The sequence below is a fragment of the Rousettus aegyptiacus genome, unplaced genomic scaffold (assembly GCF_014176215.1).
Source record: "Rousettus aegyptiacus isolate mRouAeg1 unplaced genomic scaffold, mRouAeg1.p scaffold_m13_p_1, whole genome shotgun sequence".
Lineage (NCBI taxonomy): Eukaryota > Metazoa > Chordata > Mammalia > Chiroptera > Pteropodidae > Rousettus > Rousettus aegyptiacus.
This window is the reverse complement of record NW_023416284.1, coordinates 48310330-48326978: the sequence shown is the minus strand read 5'-3', so window position 1 is coordinate 48326978 and position 16649 is coordinate 48310330. Positions and strand designations below refer to the sequence as shown.

The 16649-nt window shown below is 36.2% G+C and overlaps 1 protein-coding gene and 1 pseudogene across 2 annotated transcripts in view; one reads left to right on the top strand and one right to left on the bottom strand.

The window, feature by feature from the left end:
* Positions 1-16649, top strand: part of PTGER3 (prostaglandin E receptor 3) — a 110571-nt gene that overhangs the window by 6717 nt on the left and 87205 nt on the right. The gene's annotated exons all lie outside the window — the stretch shown is intronic.
* On the bottom strand, positions 11481-11599 carry LOC118605181 (annotated as a pseudogene).

Below are 16649 nucleotides of genomic sequence, written 5' to 3'. Positions count from 1 at the left end.
TTCACACCTTAATTCTGTTGAAAAGAAGGAAATTGGCTATTAATTTAGATAAGAGTCATGTAGTATAAGGACAGGATAAATCCTATACCAAACAGCATTACTATTTTTAAAAATCTTGGTAATACAAAAAACAAGAGGTCAAGTTGGAGCTGGATACCTATTTATTTTAAGCAATTATTGATCAAAAAAAAAAACTCAGATGTAATTTAAAAAATATACTTTTCACTGATCCTTTGATATTTCCTAAAAGTAGATTTGATTGTTTTGTTCTTCTTTCTGAATACTTAACAAGTATCATTTTCTGTGATTGAAAATATGCTGCTGTCAATGTGATTCATAAACATTTTTTTAAAAAGAAGTGTGTTGTTAATGTTGAAAATGATGAAAGGCAGATTATAAAAGATAAGATGCATTTTGGGGAACTCACCAGACAGTAAGGTGGAACTCTTATTGCAGTCTTAATGTATGAAGTTTTCTTGATAACGTCCTACTTACTACTAATCACTTTGTTTGAGTCAGATGATGTGCACATACCTGCGTTTCCCCAATTAGAGAAATATTTCAACAGTCCCAAGGTACAAATGGCAGTTATTAAGTGACCACTGACTCATGAGCACTCCCCTCTGTTCCATGAGAGGAACAAAATAAAGTAACTGAAAAAGCAGGTGAGGGCCACAGAGAGAATAAGGCACCAGAAGACGAGAGACCTGGGTTCTGGTCTTGGCTTTTCCACCATGTGATAGAAGTCACTTTATCTTTCTGGTTTCCTTTTCCTCTTCAGTAAGATAAAACAATTATCAACTCTAACCTTCACTTCAGTTCTGACTTCCCGGGGCTCTAAATAGATAAAATTGTCCCTGTCAGACAGAGTATATTAGATACATGGGAGAAAATACCCAAAGACTTCTTAAGAAGAAGTATAGAAATGTATAGAAATGGACAAAGTACATCATACTTTCTTTTATACATATACATAATAAATATTTATTGAGTGCTTGCTATGTGCTTGCCACTCTGCTCACCTTGGTGATATAATGGTGACCAGGGCTGAATCATATGGTTGTATTTGTTGAGCAGTTAACATAGCCCTAGGAGGCCCTATTCACACTGTATCCTTTGTGACTCTCACTCTTTTTTGGGCAGTGTGCAACCTGTGCTATCCTTGGTAACCCTGACGGTATGCCAAGCAGACATGCTGTTTTCTTTCATGGAGCTTTTAATATACTAAGGTAGGCAGACAGTTAATAAACAGTCATTCCAGTAAATAAATGCAACCAGCCTGATGGGTCATTACAGTGAATGCTCTCACTGTCACACGTTACTGCTACTTCAGATTGGCCTTGTGTGGGCAAGAAGGCAGTGCTGGTCTGCTGCAGCTGGAGCAATGTCCCTGCCCAGGCTGTAGTGGGTTTGTGCTTGGATGTCATAATTGGAGGGGACATGAATTCTCACCCATGACTCCAGCCATAAAGCTCAGTAGTAATTCCCCAGAGCACAGCCACTGAGCTAGAGAGTATGGACCCAAAGGGCGGCTGGCCGCAGGCCACGTTCTGTCAGGAACCAGCCCGCCCTCCTAGGTCCTTAGGCTCTGGGTTGTACTCAGATCACCTCCTGAGTCATTTGCCTTTCCTTTCCAGTGAGTTTTCTTTTAAGACTTTCCATGTCTTTTCCCTCTTGTGAATATAGCCAGAGCCATTCTGCTCTGAGTTTCTTGGCTTCAGATCTTAGGAGAACAGGTTTAGTTTCTAGGCTTCATTTTTTCCAGAAGGCCCTAGGCCCCCTACACATGATGGCTTACCTCTTCCCAAATAACCTGCAGTATATACCAGGAATATTGTGAGGATTTCACTTTGTTATACCACACTAATGTCTGCTATGTAAATCTACTTATTCTATATTTAGCAAAGTAATGTGATTCTTGCTTCTGTAACATCTGCTCCCCTGTGACTTGCTCTGCCCACCTGAACAGAGAAGAAGCTTCTAGCAGCCCCTTACATGCATCGCTAAAACAAAGGGCATGCATGTGAGGAAGGTAAGAACAGGGTGCGCTGTGAGAGTGCCAAAGAAAACACCCTCTTGTTATATTGGTAGGGACTGAGGTGCTTACAGACTGCCTCTCTGAAGAAATGTCATTTATGATGACTCTTGAAAGATGATGCTTTGAGGAAGAAAGAGCAGCATGTGAATGGAAATTGCTGGGAGCATTGAGGGAACCGAAGGAAAACAAGATGGATGGATTGGCATGAGTAAAAGAGAGAATGCCTTCGAGGCGAGGCTAGGAAGGAAGGCAGGGCCAAACCATGCAGAACCTTGTCATTTTTGTTTGGGAGTTTAAACTTTAATCTGAAGTATGACAGAAAGCAACTAAAAGTTTTGAGTGAGGGAATGATTTGTTCTGCTTTATGTATTAAAAAAGATCACTCAGATTGCCTTATGAATTAGAGAAGTGGGGCATTCGAGCCCGGAAGACTGAGGTCAGATAATGATGTAAATAAGGAAAACTTTTTTTTTCTTTAAATGTTGCTTTAAATGAAAGGAGGGACATAACAACAAAGAATTGGTGGAAGGAGGGAGTCTGTGCAGAAGCACAGAGGAAAAAATTGAGCCAGGTGTGTTGGGAATGGTAAGCAAATCTGTTTTCGTTGAAGTATGTTTGAGAATGTCAAGAAATATTATGAGTCAAATAGGGATTAAAGGGAGAGGGAGGAAGGAGTACACTGGTAGATTGCCTTGAAGATTAGGAATAGGAATTTGTATTTCGTTTTGGGCAAGTTGTATTGTTTTTCTATGCTTCTTTTTCATATTTTTACAATAAAAAGATTCACATTATAAAATCTCTTGGTTCATAAAGGTCATTTAGTGAAACAACCCATCTAATATTTGGTCTCTTTCTAGAATATTCTTGGGGAAATTGTCAACACTTTGAACACCTTTAGTCGTAAGAAATTTATTGCTTTTTAAGGGGCACAAATAATTTTATCAGAGCCACGCATTATGCTCGGCACTTTCTCGCAAATAATTTTCTTTATTTTTTTTACAACCTTACTGGGGTAGACATTATAATCTCCAATTTACAGATAATAAAGAAACTAAAGCTGAAAGAGGTTGAAAGATTTGTTCAAGGTAACAGAGCCAGTAAGAGGTCAAAGTAGGATTCAAAGGCCAAGCTCTTTCCTCTAAACCGTGGTTCCACAGAGTAGCCCAATACATCTTGAGTCATTCTTTCTATTAGAAAAATTTTATCTTCCTTTTATTGATTGCATTAGGGTGGTACTAATTCTAGTCCGTGGTTTATATGGAACAATACCAAATTTAATTAGAGATATCTTTTATTTTTAAAGGTATATGATGCTATACTTCTCTATTAGTTATCAAGGAGTTCCACTAAGTTTATGAACAGCAAAATTAACATGAAATAATCTTGACAATGTCAGCAGCAGGAGCCATGATGTATTAATTAATTTAACCAACACTTCACTGAATGTCGCTTGCGTGTGAATATCACTGTGCTACAACCTGACAGAACAATGGTGCGGTCCTTGTCTTCAAGAAATATGTTCTCTACTAAATGATTTCCTGGAGAAGCTTGAGGTTATGTCTCAAAAAAGCAACGTTATTCTCCATTTTCAATTTCGAATATAGGAACAAAGCTGAGGACCATTTAGAATTCGTTTATCCATTCATGCATTCAGTGATTATTTATTGAGTACCTACGATGTGTCAGGCACTATTCTAGATGCTAGAAATATAGTATTGAAATAGACAGACTAGTTTCCTGCTCTTGGAGAACATGCATTCTAGTGGAAGGAGAAAATCAGTCAACAAATAAATAAGCTAGATGTTAGATTGTGGTAAATACTGTTAAGAAAAGAAAACAACATGATGTGATAGAGGGAGCCTGGGAAACTTTATTGTGGTGTCAGGGAACAATGCCTCTGAGAGGTAACATATAAGTTGCAAACTGAATGAAAGGAAAGAACCAGGTATGAACAATCTACAAGAGCATTCTAGGAAAAGGGAACAGCAAAGGCTCTCACCTAGTGTATTCAAGAACTAGAAAGAAGGCCAGTGGGACTCAAGTGAAATAAGAAGGGAGGGAGTAGAATGCTGTAAATTGAGGTCAAATGTCATGTTGGGGCATGTAAGTCTATGTTAAGGAGTTTTGATATTATTTTAAGAGAAAGCTGGAAGGTTTAAAGCAGGGGAATGATATTAATGGTTTATGTTTTTAAAAGACCTTTTTGGCGGATTGATAGCTGTGTGAAGACTGAATTGCAAAAAGGCAAGAGTGGGGGTGGGGAGATCAGGTAGAAGGTATTGCAGTTGTCTAGGTGACATGATGATAGCTAGGATAGGGGAGCAGAAGTGAGTGTATTCACAACAGTGTTTTGGAGACAGAGTTTACAAGACATTCTGAAATTTCTCATGGTTGGATCTCGAAATAATCATGCTAAGTGAAATTTCTCTAATGCCTGTCCTGTGACTCTGACAAGAAATAAGGCCCTCTCTTCTTTTGGGGGGCCTCTGGTGGTGAGATGGCTATCGGTCCACAAATGGTTTTCCATTAGGCTCCTTGAGAAGGAGGTTACTGCTCCCAGCTTGCACAGCTAGTAACGGGCAGAGACAGGATTAAGTTCTGTCTGATGGGTGCTATTTTATTTTTCTGAGATACGAGTCAGAATAGTCACACAGAGAAAGAGAAGTAAGCAAAGGTTTGCCTGCAAAATAATATGATGTTATAAGAATCATGACCCCCAGAACAAGATAAAGCAAGCTAGCCTTAAGAAATTAAAAAATTAAAAAAAAAAAAAAAAAAAAAAAGGTAGGCGCGGGGGTAGAGTGCTTGAATCACATAAATTGCAAGTGTTGCCAAGAGTGGACATGGCCCTGTGGAATTCTGATGCCAGGACTCTTCGTCTCTCACATTAACTTCTTGCTATATGTCGGAATCCTCAATTTATGCTCTGCTTCTAAGAACACAGTTTAAGACATAGCTTTGCAGCTCATTGACCAGGTCCTATGTTCTTTTTTCAAAGCCTTAGGTTAACAGGCTTATATTTACAATCTGCATGTAGAGTTTTAATTTTGCTTTTATAGCAAAACACTACAAGCACTGCTTCGAAATAGATCTTTCTCTTCCTTCTTCTCTCTCTCCCTCCCCCTCCTCCTTCTCTCCTTTCCTTCCTTCTTTTCTTTTTTATTACTTTTTTGCTTTGTTTTGTGAATACAAGAAACAGACATGACATAAAGTCTCAGGACTCTGCTTCATCTTCAAAGACTAATGTGAGTTTGGCTAAGCTACTATTAAAGATTTAGGCTCAGAGAAGTGTCTAGAAGTGAGTTAAGTAAGGTTAACAACAGAACGGAGGTGGCTGCATAAACCTCTGAAAGCTCACGCTTTGTTACAACCATAGTGAGGAGACCAGAGAAGAAAAAAGTTCTTTTTAAATTTCTTTTCCATAAAAAGTGAGTTATAATCTAGATTGATGTTAATCTGGCAACTTTCTCAGTAGATGTGCTAACAGCCAACTTGCTGGGTGGCAGATTTTTAAATTTATTTAATGGTAGCAATTTCCTCCAAGAATAGACCAGGCTTTGCTTAGATTCAGAAGTAAATTTTTTAACATCAGCTTTTCTTCTATAAAAAGTATTAGGAAACAGTTTGAATTTTCTTTTTCTCTAGCATTATTTCTAATTAAATTATGCCATAGATCAATTTTTAAGCAGCATGGCAATGTCTTCTCACTTCAGAGCTTTAGTCTCCTCCCTAAATTTGGTTCTTGGTTGCAAACACCAGAATCTGACTCCAAATACCAACGGCACATGTGAAAAAGTCACTGGGGGCTCACAGGATATAGAAGGTTTGGAAGTCAGGTTTGGAAGTCAGGCAGGACCCTGGCTAATGTGGGTATTGAGCATCAGGCCCCACTGCCTGCTGCAGTGTGCTGTGTGCTGCAAGGGTGAATGAGATGTCTAAGGGTTCCCCCCTCCTTTGTGCCTCTTTCTTAAGATTAAAAGTCCTGAGTATAAACCTGACTGCTTCAGCTTAGTTTAGTACCACCTGGCTATATTAAGGGGTCCCTAGAAAAAGGATCAGCACCTGCAGAATCTTGTTCTTGTGCTAAGAGGTGTTAGTGGGAAGTATGTGCTGGGATTGCTTCCCTACTTAGAATATGTAAAAAAAAGTTTTTCAAAATTGGAATATTAATAATAAAAAGTACGAGTTCATTGTTACCACATAATTCGTTTTTAGAAACGTTATGACAGTAATGTATATTTCAAGCTGTGCGCGCGTGTGTGTGTTCATGTCGCTATGCGGAGTTGGAGTGGCGGCTGATGGAGAGGAAGCTGAGAGACTCACCACACAAAAGGACATAGTTACTGAAGGCCTACTATGTGTAAGTACTTGAGAATTATGGTGTTAATTCCTTTACATATATTATTTAATCTTCACGACAGTTCATCAGTTCGGCATTTTTGTCTCCATCTTTCAGTTGCACCTTCTAAGAGTCAAATGATTATACAACCTTCCCCAACCATAGCCCTAGAATTGGTAGATATGGTTGTTGTTTTTTTTATGCTGTAATGCTCTGTTTCATATTGGTTGTCTCTTTTTTATTAGCTTATTAAAACATTTTCAAATTACTTCATTGAAAATGTACAAAAAAGAACAGATTGATTGAGTATAGTCAACAATCACAGAAGTTGGCTGAGTCAGAAAATCACAGCAATTAAAGATTTCCTGCAAAATATTTGTCGATCGAGGAATCAATTAGCCTTCTTAGGAGTTGGGCTTCTGTAAAACATATTATGGAAATCTCTGTAGAAGGTGACAAGAATTTTTGCTTGTCCTACAATAATCTGTCAAAGGATTCCATTCACTGTGATACTTAGAATTTCAAGTTTTCTGTAAAGGTGTGGCATCAATTTCATTTGGTTCTGCCTGTCTATTCAGGCTTAGAACACTCACGTGCAGTGGTAAGGGTTTCCTAGGCAAACATTTTCAACTAATACGACTCACAAATATTATTCTTTTTACTGAACTATTTATAAAACCAATAAAACTGTTTATTGAGTTCCCTTTGCTTAGTGAGAAAGTGTTTGACTATAGTCAAAATTAGAAAATTTGTTTTGACGGTTTTAAAACTTCCAGTATATTACAGTGCATTCTTGGAAACCTGCTTTCATCCTTTTCTCTTATAATTACATAAAAGAGAAAAAGTCTTAGCAAACCTCACTGTGTTCACAGAGATTTTCCAACGTGGAATTCAGGCATGTTACAGTATAGTACCCTCTCACCAAAATTAAATTGGCTTCAGTTTTCTTAATTTAATCTTCAAAATTTTCGATTTGTCCACACTTACCACTCATTTTCCGTTCCTCCCCTAGCATCCTTACCTTCAGTCATAATGATCTATTTGCAGGTCCTAGAATGAGTCACAGTTTCACATTTAGCAATATGAGCTCTTCGTCTTTCAAAACTCTCCAGAGCATCTGCTCCTTTAGGGGGCAGTGTTCCCTTGACCCTGGAGATGGATTAAAATGCCCCTCCTTTATATTGCTTAGTGCCTAGACATATCTTTTGCACATAATTATGCACAATTATATTTACAGTTGTCATGATATTTATTATGACAATGAGGATTATTCCCCACAGTAGGCAAATGCTTACTTTATAGCGGGCACAGAGCTAAGCATTTCACAATCTCATTTTGTCCTGTCAACGACACTATGAAGGAATACTGTTATCTCCTTTTTTAGATGAGGAAATTGGTTTTGAAAGATTAAGTAACTTTCCCGAGGTCACGAAGTTAACAAAAACAGGATTGACTTTCAAATCCAGACTTGTCTGATTTTATAGCCTATGCAATGAACCACTAAACTAGATGAACTTTCTCTTGTTAATACCCATTTATTTTTCTGATTCACTGTAAACTGTACACTGCTTAAGAGCAGAGACATTGCCATATTTGTCTATAAATCTTCCTGGACCATAGCAGCCACTCAGTAAATGACTGTGGAATAAATAAAGAAACAAATTGTAATAAAGTGAAAAGGACACTAGATTTGGAATCAGAAAATTGAGGTATAAATCCTGTCCTTAAGAGTTTTACATATATTATGTGGTTTCTAATCTTCACATAAATCCTTCTCTTTTTTAAAATTTAATTTAATTTTCTTATTTGCTGGGTAAGCAACTTGTGTTAAAGCCCACAGTTGTTAAATGGTATTGAGAAAATCAAACCCAATTGTTTTTGATTCCAATACCACAATCCACCTTGTAACTAATCAGTACTATCTATATATATAGTAAAATTTGTGAGCATTTTTAAAAACATTATATCGTTTGGGTTATTTGTTACTTTTGTCATTTCTGCATTATTAATAAATGCATTCTGTCATTTATTAATAGTAATAAAAATTTTTATAAGATTAAAAATACCTTTCAGATAGACAAGTATAGGAGACACAACGTTGTTTTTGTAATGGAAGAGAGAAGTTAATTAGAAACAGTAGATGGAAACACTAGAAAACAACTGCCTTAATGTCTGGTATCCAAAGAAGAAAAAACAAAAAGGATGTTTGGGAAAGTGCCCTGGGGATAACAATTAAACAATGAGGAATTTCAGCAACAATGGGAAACAGTAAAAATAATAAAGAAAGGGGAAAACAATGCTTCACAAGATGCTCAAAAGTTTCAGTATATTTATGTTGCCCATGGTGGGTATTAGTATGGCATAAGATAGTGGCTTCAGAATAAAAGTCATAACTGCAAATCCAACGTTCAAGCAGCCTTTAAAGTTGGTTAATCCAGAAGCTCGCCATTGTCATCAAGGACCAAGGTTTGTCCCATCTTTCGCAGGTGGCACTGGCCTCATCCCATCTGTGGCTTGTTCCCCTCAGGTGGTAGGATGATTGCTAGTACCTGCTTCCTAGTTTATCTCTAGCAGGAGAGAGTAGCTGTGTTTTTTTGTGGCTCTCTCCTAAAAATGAAGAAACTTTTCCAATATGTCCTTAGGGAACTTCCCCTTGGATTGCATTGCCTAGTGTGGGGTCCCATCGTTATGCCTAATCTAGGCATGCTCCAGTACCTAGGGGTCAGCTCTGAGGCACTTATGATTCCATGAAAACAGGGGTGCTAATGAGAAGAGGAGGTGAGACAATGGATGCTGGGCAGTAAATCAATAGTGGACACTACATTAATAATACCTATGCACTTTAATGGAGAGAATATGTATGCAAGGATCTCAAAAAATATAAAGCACTAGACCTGCACCATTCAAGATGGTAGCCACTTAGCCACCTGTGGTTATTGGACTCTTGTAATGTGATTACTCAAATTGAGATACAGTGTAAGTATAAAATACAATCAGATGAAGATCAAGTACAAAACGAATGTAAAATGTCTCATTAATAATTTTCATATCGATTACATGTTGAAATACTATTTCAGATATATTTGTTAAAGTAAAATATATTATTAAAATTAATTTAACATTAGTTTTACTTTTTAAAAATAATGTGGTTACTCTAAAGCTTAAAAGTATATATGTGGCTTACATTTGTGGTTCGAGTTACATTTATTTTGGATAGAGTTGCAATTAGACCAATGATTTTCCAGTTGTTTTAGGAGGGGAAACTATTTCAATAAATCTTTTTAGAGAAACAGATGAAAACAGCTTTTCTGAATCAGTGGACTGGCGAGCTGGATATTTCCATGTCTCAATAACATCTATTCGCTGCTTCCTGCAAACCCATTCTTGAAAGCACATCAAATATAGTTTTTAAAATGAAATCACCAAAATAATTTTCTCTAAGTTGGTAACTGGAATGCTTTTATAATTATTTGCTTAAAATCTTCCTTAGGATGCTAAGTAGTGCCATAAAAACAGCCTTCATTGAACTCATATGCTAAGGACAGAGGGAGCTAATGGATTCATGTATTGGGATCTGTTTATCTTCTCACAGGAGTCTATTCCCATAGGAGTAAGGCATTTGAGTCATGGGAAAACAGCTTTTTTTCTTTATGTTTTCTTCCTTCTGGTTCTTATTATATATTTTGCTGTTGGACCAAATGGTAAGACTCCAAATAAGTCAACAGATGAGACAAAAGAAGCCTAAGGGGGCGGAGGGGGGAGGAACATAGAAAATGAACAGGTAAGTTTCCATTTTCCTGCATCACATATAATGTGAATTTAATATTTTTCAAACTTCTCTCAAATCTGGTAAAAATTTTAAGTGCTAATCATAATTTAAGTGATTTTATAAAGTCTAATTTTCTGAAAAAGAAAAGCAGGTTATTTTCCAAAGGGCATTTTGAAAAACAAAGTCGATCATTTGTAATGTAAATATCACATGACACTTGATTTTCACATGCCATCTATATAGTGCATGAAAGGAAATAGTGACTGTGAAATGTATTTCAAGACTGCTGTGTAAACCTTCATGGGTGATGGAGTTAAAGAGACCTGTGCCCCTACTAATATAGCAAGTTACCATTCTGTGGTATTTCATGGCCACACTAGAATTAGAATTCATGTACTTAGGAGGTGACAGTGCGGGGATCTTATGTTTCCTTTTGTCATACCTAACATCTGAAGAAGAAGAATAACAAAAACAATAGCACCTAATAGTTCCGTAGTACTTACTAAAAGTCAAGGACTCTTGAATGAATATTTTACAATTTGTAATATACTTTTATACCTGTTAACACAGTAAACCAGTGAGCTGAGTGGGTTGCAGAAATGAAAGTATTCAATACTGCTACTTGGTATATGCAAAAGGAGAAAGGGCCTCTAGAAATGTGTGGTTGAAGATTTCTCCCTTCACACAAGCAATAAAAATTCAGGTTAAAGACACTTAACATAGTTTTCTTTTGAAAGGTTGAGGCATCGGAGGCCGACTTTCCTGTCATGATCCAGAAATCACAGAAGGTTCAAATGTGAGAGAACAAGTGATGCCATTGTGTGATGCCTTAAGCCACACAGGTTGTGGATCTGGCATTGCTCAAGTACTTAGCCCCTATTTACAGTGGACAGAACAAGAGTTAACTATAAATAAGCAGATACATTTTATGAGGGTGTATTTTGTGTTGGAAAAATAAAATGAATTAATATGGTATAATGTTAAGAAGTTCCTATACTAATACTGACTAAAAGGCTAACATTGGCCAGGAATTTTGCAAGTAAATTAAATGGTTATTGATTGGCTATCTGTTAGACTCTGAGAGGCATTTTAAATATTTATTATAATATAAGTATAATATATAGCCTTATATTTGTGGGCAAGAATTCTATAAGTAAGGAGCACTAGAATCATTTGTAACACTTTATAATGATAAAAGACTTTTGAGTTAATATTTATTATAAATTTGATAGTAATATCTTTATTAAAGACTATGCTGATATGCATGTCTTTTGTTTTTGTCTTGTGAGCTCTGTGTGTGTATGCATGTGTGTGTGTGTATTTTCTTTTTTTAACACCTATAGCACCTGGTATTCCTAGGTGGTCTTCCATCCAGATATTAACCATGCCCTACCCTGCTTAGCTTCCGTGATCAGACGAGATCGGGCACATTCAGGGTGGTATAGTTGTAGACTTGCACACTATATTTTTGAAAAAAATATATTAAATAAATGCACGGCAAGAATTCTTTCTTTCTTTTAGAGTCAATATGTTTTCAAGATTCAATTTGCTTCTCTTGTAAAAATGAGAGTATTGTGAGAACTCCCATTGTTAAATTCAACTTGATTCTACAGCCCAGCTTGTCAACTTCAGGGTTACTAGTATTCCATTTAAAATTATGAGTGATAAGAAGTGTCTACAGTCCATTAACATCTAAATTGAAACTGTCATCCTGGTGAATTATAATAACAGAAAGAAAGAAGGAAAAAATAGTCCAGAGCCTTGAATAAGGATAAATATGGATAAATATTGGTGGATTTAACCTCTAGGTGAAAATTCTAGATTCTGTTACCTCCAGATGGGTTTCCTTCCTATCATTCATTCATTTGTTAATAAAAAATATTTAGTAGTCTACAATGTATCATATTCTGGGCTAGGGCCTTTATGTGGTAGGCCTAAAAGTATAGAATGATTACTACTCTTGTAAAAATTTTCATCTATTGGGAGAAACTTACATTAAAAATAGACAACATTGTAAAATATTTCGGGTTGATGAAGTAGAGAATTTTGGGAGCCCATATTAAGATGTATCTACTAGGCTTTTGGCAAGGGAAACACAAGATAAATTGATATTTCAAGTCTACACACACACACACACAATAAGTTCAATTAGTCAAGGAAACAAGATGGGAATGTGAGTTATAAGACCTAGGGATCCACATTTGTAAAAATCCAGCACAAAAAGAACTGGCACTTTTAAAGAACTCGCAAAAGTTCAAGGTGATTGGAATACAGATGTGAGGATGAGGAATAGTGAGAATTTAGGTTAGACTGCTCAACAGGGGCCAAGAAATGATGAATCTCTAATGTCCAGTTAAAATATTTAGACTTTATACTCAGGGTGATGAGAAGTTATTGAAGAATTTTTCAATAGGAGTATCCTTTGTAAGCAGCGTGGAGGGGCCCCAAATGGAGGCTAACAAATCATGTAATAGACTATTGTGGTAGTTCAGACAAGAGATGATGGTGGTCTGGGATTAGGGTCAATTGGAGAGAAGATGAAAGAAATGATAGGTCAACGAAATGTTAGAAGTTAATTGGAGACTTCATCATTGATTGAATGTGAGGAATATGGCTAATGAGAAACAGACAGAGAGAGACATATACAGAGAGAAATGATTCAGGATGAATCAAGAATAAGTCTTAGGCATGTTTTAGGGACTCTATTCACTAAGATAGGGAAGCTTAGTGGAGAAGCAGCTTTGAGGAAAAAGATAATGATTTCAGTTTTGGACCTGATGAATTTGATGTGTGACATCTAGGTAGAGCTGTGCTGTAGGCAACTAAATTGATTAGTCTTGAGCTCAGAGTAGAGGTATAGCCTAAAGAACTTGGATGGGTTTTGAAGATATTTGAGTGGAAGAGGTCACCCAATGAGTTTATGTACAGCAAGAACAGGTGGCTACCTAAAATAGGACTCAGAAATCCTAACATTTTCAGGATGGATAGAGAAAAGGGAGCCCTAAAAGAAGACTGCAAAGGAGCATTTAGAGAGGCAGGAAGAAAATTAGGAAGAAAATCAGAACAAATGGCAACCTGAATATTAGGAAAGAGAATGTTTCAAGAACTACAGTCATCAAGGCTACAGTCATCTAGGTCTGATGTTACAGAGAAATCATGTGAAGTAAGTGTTCAATGGATGTTGAGACCTGTTGGTATCCTTGAGAACAGCCTTTCCTGAAGGTTTGTGGCCAATGAGGCAAGGCCGTAGGAGGTTTAAGAATAAATTCGAAGATAAGAAAGTAGGCAACTCTTTGAGAAGTCAACAGTGATTTCTGGAGCCAGTATATGTAGGGAGGTAAAAAATCTGGAGAATGTTTTATTTTCTCAAGGTAGGAGAAACTTAGATATGTTAAAATGATAATGGGAAAAAGCCAAAGTTAAAGTTAAATATAAAATAGAAGGAAATAATTGAGAAAATAAGGCCTCTGATATTCATGTTAGATGGGATCCAGAACACAGATAGAGGGTTAGTCTCAGGTAGGAGACAGGACACCTCTGCCAGCTGAATAAGAAGGAAGAAAGAATGAGTAGTTGCAGGTGCTGAATTTGGTGGCAAGAGTTGAGAGGCCACCTAAACAGCTTGTGTCCTCTGTGAGGCAATCTGGACATTTTGACATTTCATTTTGACATGAAATCGTGTTGGATATTTTCACAGTAAGCATCATTGTTGTAAATGTCTTCACTCCAAGCATTTTTACCACAAATATTTTCACCGCACAACTAATTTGTTGTAAGGCAATTTCACCATAAAAAATAAAATAACTGGTTGACAATTTGGTTTGCATTAGACAGACTTAATGTATTTAAGCTAGTTGTCAGCGATTTCATTTTCCCATTGACCACAATACTCCCATTGTTATATAAATTTTAGCCTCTACACGCTCTATACAGTGACACGTAGACATAGTGGCCCTAAAATAGTGGATGATAAGTTTTTATAATGCCAGATTGCAAAACTACATGTAAAGCCAGATTGCATACTATACTAGAAAATGATAGCATATCAATTTGCACATTATTTGTTGAACACTGTTATCCCTCCCACCTGTCAAAACCAAAAGTTTACCAAACTATAGAAAATATAAAAGAGGAGGCCATTAATTCACAACGGTCTTTGAGAGCATTAATGCTCCATTCTTTAGGTGCAAATTGATGCCTCTTTTAATGAAGGAAGAAATTGTAGGAAAAAAGAAAAAGTGTGATGCCAAAGAGGTAGAAAAGAATTGTATAATACTATGAAAGAAAAACTTTGAAGACAATGCATTTTCGTTTTTCTCAATAGTCTTGGATTTTGTTAATTTTTTTGTTTCATTATGTCCTTTTTAATGTTCCTTTTTATTATTTCTGTTATTTTATCTTTTATAGTTAAATCATCTTTTGGCTGATTAGTTTTGCAGTGAAAATGCTCGCAAAGAAGATGCCATAAAAATACTTGTGGCAACAATACCTAAAACTGTATGGAAATAGCTACTGTGGCAAATGAGAAAGAGAAAAAGAGGGAAAAATATCTTACAGGGAATGAGACAAGTTGGGGACCATGAATTCAAAGAGATTCAAATCTGCCCATAGTCAGCAGTGTCAGTGCCAAATACTAGACATGTTTGTTCAGATCCCTCTGTGAGGTGAAGCCCTCACAGAGCACAGACCCAAAATAGTGTCATTTTGACATGAGACGAAGTTAAATAAAAATTTATCATGTCAGGTTACAGCCACAATCCTTAGCTCGCACTGAATACTGGCTGTAGCACAAGAAGGAGGTTCTTCAGCACGTCACAACTGTACTGTCCACGAATTGTAGAGGCCAATAATTTACTGCTAAACATCACATTTTCTTTAATAAACCATAATTAATTTGTTGATTAGGTTAAGTGTTTTGCTCCATTGTAGAGTGTCAGACTGTTTACTTATTAGCTGCTAAATTATGCCTACATCAGCTATCTTAAAATTCAAACTAAAATGAACACATGATGGTTCTAAGATGGATTGCGACACCAATATTTTACCAATAAATTATTTAATAGGTTTCTGTTTATATATAACCTTTCCCACTGTAAACTTACTGCTTCTTTTTCAAGTGTGAAAATTACATGTTAATTGTAGAGAATTTGGAAACCAAAGAAAAATACAGAAAAGGAAATAGAAATCGCCCAATTCCTACCCAGAGATAACTGCTTCTAGTATTTTACTATATATACACACCATTGTTTTTAATTGGATTATACTATGTAATAAACATTTGTTTTCACGTTTCATATCCTGAACATTTCTTCATGTTATTAAATATTTTTCAGAAACATGATTTTAAGTGACAGCATTAGAATACATATATATTATGCATATTCCATATATTTATGCAAATCAATGGATGTTCCACAATTTAAACAGTTCCCTACTGTTGACCATTTCAGTTTTTCTAATTTTCTTCTATATTGAGTTCAATAGTCCTTCATGCCTTAGTTCACACTTCTGATTCCTTCCTTAATCATTTAGCTGCTCTTAATTGTCACTAATACTGTGGTTCTCCGAGTAGATGATGGTAGGATTGAGCATTTGGGTTTAAATGAAACTATATTTGGGTAGAAAAAAACTATCTGAACTATAAACATTTTCAAGGATTAATGTTCTTTAGACCTTAACAAAGACACATTCTCTAGATTTTCTCTTGACACCTGGGATATAAAGGTTCGTAATATAGTAAAGACGTCACTTCTGACATGTGTATCATAAAGCTGTAATCCAAGGAATGAATACTTTCATAGAGCAAATTTTTGCCTTCTCTCACTCAGCCAGAATTTGAATACTTACTTAGCTACTGACATTTTTTGACCTTTCTAATAGAAAGATAAATATTTATCTAGACATAACATGTGTACCAAGCTATACTGAGCCAAATCACACAGAATTTACAATTCACACTAAGTGAAAGGAGAGAGTAATTCTTATGTGTCAAATAATGTAATAGCAGGCTGCCTGCTTATTTATAATTTTGGGTTTCCTATGTAGTGATTAGATAATGGTTCTGCATTACCAAACATTTTTAAAGTGCAAATTTGAGGGTTTTTTTAAACCACTCTACTAGGTAGAAATTTAAGGAAAGCAGACATATAGATAAGACATACATTTTCTTGCAGTATTTCGCTAAGCATCCACTGTTCTGCTTCCTGTCCTGGAAGCATATGCAATATAGTGCAATAGCCTGGAGTTTGGAAAGAGGTATGTTATGTAAATTGAAGGCATTAATTATTCTTATCTCATTTAAATTTTTGTAACTGCACTACCAGATGGAGAAGATATTCAGTAAGCATTATTAATCATGTTTTAGAGAAGGGAAAAATAAAGATCCAAAGTTAGGTCATTGGTCCCCAAACTAGAAGCAGAGCAGAGCCAAATTTATGGTAGGTCTTTAACTTTTGGTCAATGCGTCTGCCTGTCTGCTACTTATTTAAAAATCTCCGCTTCGA